This window comes from Oryzias melastigma, unplaced genomic scaffold (genome assembly GCF_002922805.2).
Source record: "Oryzias melastigma strain HK-1 unplaced genomic scaffold, ASM292280v2 sc00300, whole genome shotgun sequence".
In the NCBI taxonomy this organism is placed as follows: domain Eukaryota; kingdom Metazoa; phylum Chordata; class Actinopteri; order Beloniformes; family Adrianichthyidae; genus Oryzias; species Oryzias melastigma.
In genome coordinates this window covers 174,252-178,586 of record NW_023416913.1, presented here as the reverse complement: position 1 = coordinate 178,586, position 4,335 = coordinate 174,252, and the positions used below count along the sequence as shown (strand labels likewise).

The window sequence follows — 4,335 nt, the reverse complement described above, 5'->3', positions numbered from 1 at the left end:
CTTCTGCTCCCACCAGAACCAGGAGGTCCGGATCTGATGAGTCCATGCACCTTCTAACAGTTCTGCAGCTGAACCATGAGTCTGAACATCAGAAACGTCAGTGTGAGAGAGGAACGAGGAGCTTCCAACTGGAATCAAACCACCAACAGTTTCTTGACAGTGACAGACGGTTAATTCATGCTTTCATAACATCAAGAATAAATGACTGCAATGCGCTCCTCTCTGGTGTAAAGAAAACCACACTTAACCGCGTGCAGCTTGTCCAAAACTCAGCTGCACGCCTCTTAACAAGAACCAGGAAGAGGGAGCACATTACACCAATTTTAAAATCTCTGCACTGGCTCCCTGTCAGCTATAGGATTGATTTTAAGATTCTTTTAATTATTTATAAGAGTGTTTATGGTCTTGGTCCTTCTTTTATATCAGATTTACTTTTAGCTTATGAACCTCCTAGAGCTCTCAGGTCTTCAGACGCGGGCCTGCTGGAGGTCCCTAGAGTCAGGACAAAAACCCACGGCGAGGCCTCTTTCAGATATTATGGGCCTCGTCTGTGGAACAGCCTGCCTGAGGACGTGAGGGCTTCATCCACTGTTGAGGTTTTAAAAAGAAACTGAAGACACATTTATTTAATTCAGCTTTTATGTAGATTGTATTTGGGATTTAGCATTTTAAGTGTATATTTTATTGTATCTTACTATGTATTAATTTGTTTTATGCCATTTACTAAAAGTTTTATTTTTTATGTATTAACTTATTATATTTTATAACACTACATTATAGTTGTTTTTATACTTTTATACTTTATCTGTTTTATATTGTGTCTATTTTATCATTTATCTTACACTTTATACTTGTATACGAGCGTCTTCTCACTCTCGGCTGGGGTGTGTGTGTTCGGGCTCATGGGGATGGTCCTGCTTGTCCTCTGGCCTACCTTGTTCCGTGTCCCCTGAGCTCCATAGCTTTGTGTGCCCAGTTGGGTGCACTGGGCCGGGGGGCTGGGGGCTTTGGACTGGAGGGTGCGGGGGATGAGCGGGACGTCCTCATGTTGCCTAGCCAATAGGAGGACAGGGTGGACAGCGCCTTCAGGTTATTCCTTTGTGATCTGCTTGCATTTCTATTTTATCTGTTTGTTTCCGTTTTTATAATTATGAGGGGCTTATCTTATTATATTATTGCATGTGTGGGGTATAGTTTTTCTTGTATTTTTATTTGTTTTATGTACAGCACTTTGAGATGTTTTTTTAACTGGAAAGGTGCTATATAAATAAAATTAATTTGAATTTTGAATTTGACGACCGCTCCACCACAGGAAGCCTGGATCAAACCTGGATCTTCATGCAGATGAAGAGTGAAGGAAGTGGCTTTGGTTCTTTTGGATTTAGGATGAGTTCATGCCGATCTAGAAATCCACCATGATGATCCTCCTTGAAGAATTTCAAAATAATAGACTAACTGGATGATCAATACATTTACTTTAGATTTTCTGTCAATAAATCCTATTGATCAATAAATCCTAAATGTTTGATGTCAAGTCTAAAGAAAAAGGAGTGAAAGTGCTGACTCAGCACAGATCAAAGAAGACAGAGATGATTTCCTGGAAGAAAACATCAAACATCATGATGTGATCTGGAACTGAGCTGTTCTTCACAAGATCCTCACAAACATGAAAACTGCTTCTGATGTTGCTAGTGAGATCTGATGGATCAGAACCAGACTCCTGTCAGCTCCGTGGCTTCTTAAAGACCATGTGGCCTAATGGACAAGGCGTCTGAGTCCGGATCAGAAGATTGAGGGTTCAAGTCCCTCCATGGTTGGAAGGAGATGATGATCTTTGCAGTTCACTGAAAAGATCATCAAATGAGGAGTTCAGAGTTGTGTTGACTTCAAGAAGAACCTCTGTTCTTCTGTGGTTCCTTTCAGTAAACTAGCAGTCAGGGGGAGTGAGGAACTTCCTGACAGGAAGCACAATCAATCATCTGACATTCAGGATTCAATTTCTTCATCTTTGTTGTCCTTTCACACTCTCTGGAATCCAGCTGCTATGATAAAGTGTCCTTGTTGAAGTTTCCTGCCTCATTGGACTTTTTCCTGTCCATTGATCTCTCTGGTTTTCTCTGTGCACTGAGAAGGTGAAGATGAAGGAAACCTCCTGTTTCTGAAGATCTGTTTCTTCTGTGTGTGGATGAAGAGAACAAACGTAGCAGTTTTACTGTGTTCCAACATGAGGGTCACAGAGAGACACATATATGGAGTAAGATAACTGTCAAACAGAAACGTATTTGTAATTAATATTTTGTATTCATAAAAATATTCATAAATGCAAAATTCTGAATACATATCAGGTTCACAACTTTGGAGAACAAATATGAATACAATATTTAGTTTTATGTTAGATACGATAGAAATACGAGTTTTCTTAGTTTTGAATACAAATTTCTCCTGTTAACAATCTGTCAGAAACACCTCACACGATCAGAGGATTATACATGGAGTCCCGGAACGTTGATCTAACTGAGTGCGCATGCGCATAAAGACTCATTCATTAAGCTATGATGGTCGGAAGACTATCTTGATACTGTAGCTCTGCTTGGGAAAAAAACATTTTAGTCCTGCTGCCTCTATTTAATTAATTTATTTATTTTGCCTGGTGACAACACTTTAAAAAGGGGTGGAGACCGCAGAGAACTCTAAGTTTCCTGAAGGAAACCTGCTCCAGACCAGGTTATGTTCACAGACTCAGTTGCCATAGTGATTGATCCTAAGTTCAGTGAATCCTGCTTTGTAAAACGGGTTTAGTTTCACCCATTTTCATGGGTTTAAGTTATCTCCATTTCTGAAACCAGAAACTCAGGAGTCTCTCCAGTGTAGACCGAATGATAGAAGAACTCATCATGAGGTCATCTGTGTTGGACTTCTGGCATTCTGTTGGTTTTTAGAAAGCCTGTCTCATCTGCTGCTGATTACCTGATCAGGTGTGTTTAGCCAATAAGGAGATACATTGTCAGGTTAGTTAGAAAACATGTAGGACACCAGCCCTCTGGTCTCCTCCTGTAAATTCTAAAGAGACTCAGAACATGAAGACAAAGGCCAAAGGGACAAAACCACCACCACTCAGGCCTTGTTCCCCCCACAGGGGATGGGGGCGGGGGCAGAACATCACTGGCCACACCCTCCTTGTATAATGTGTGTTTGTGTTGGAGTGTGTAGTGGGGCGAGGAGTGTTTGCATTGAAAGGTGTTGTTAAAATATGTGGGGAGGGAACAGTGAGAAGGCTTCTGGTTTAATGGCAGTGAGTTCCAATGTGCTGATCAATACTCCAATGTTTTTGAATAAATGTTTGTAAAGCATGATCAGAAGTGTTTTTAAGGAGCATGGATCAGTAGCGGTAATGACGTAGCTCATTGGCATATGTGTCCTGTCCCTCACCCGTGTGAATAAGGGGGAAGATTGTATACACTCTCATTCCATGTGGAAAAGTTTTGTTTACGTCAGAGCAACGAGCTTTCTACGTCACTTATTCAAATCAGGAGGAAACAGGAAGCGCTTCAACTTTTGCATTTTGGAAGCCTGTGGTCTTCTATAAGCCCGCCCACTATCACAGGAAAGGCAAAGGATTGGCTGAAACTTCAAATTACTGAACAGAGTAGAAGTGATTGACATGACCTAAAACAAACAGACCTTCACTGAAACTGAACACTGAAATGAGGAGCTGAATCCAGCAGCTTCTTTCAGTTTCAGTAGAACTGTGTAAGTCGTAACGGTTCCGAGACAAACTATAATGGATGTTGTTGTATTTTCAAACAGAAAAAAGATCCAGCTGTTCACTTGTTAGGATGGTTATTTATTTTAAATACCGCTGAACGCGCTTCTCACGTGCATCTGATCAGACTGTAACGTGGCAGCGCATGTGAAGTGACAAGCTGCTGCTGCGGGGGGGCACGCACCCTTCTGCAGCGCCACCCAAATGCTCTTTTTATCTCGACAAAAAGGAATAAATGTAAGTAAAGGCCCTGCGACAGACTGGCGACCTGTCCGGGGTGTACCCCGCCTTCGCCCATCAGTAGCCGGGATAGGCTCCGGCACCCCCGCAACCCCGAAAGGGACAAAGCGGTCAAGAAAATGGATGGATGGATGGATGTAAGTAAATCCCAAAGGACCGCTGACAGAATCAAATGTTGGAATGGTTCTCCCTCAAAGGCTTCAACAATGACTTGTGCAATTCTCCGGCGTTATATAAGTAGAAGCTGTTTACATCTGCGGTCTCGTGGTCGAGGCGTGGAAAGAGGCGGACACTCACAATAAACTCACTCCAGATTGGCGACAGTACTTCCC

The 4,335-nt window shown here is 42.1% G+C and overlaps 1 non-coding gene across 1 annotated transcript; it reads left to right on the top strand.

Annotated features, from left to right (window-relative positions):
- The first annotated feature begins 1,744 nt into the window (after positions 1 to 1,744).
- Positions 1,745 to 1,817, top strand: trnar-ccg. Its single transcript has one exon. It is a non-coding gene; the product is annotated as a tRNA-Arg (tRNA).
- The last annotated feature ends 2,518 nt before the right edge of the window (positions 1,818 to 4,335 follow it).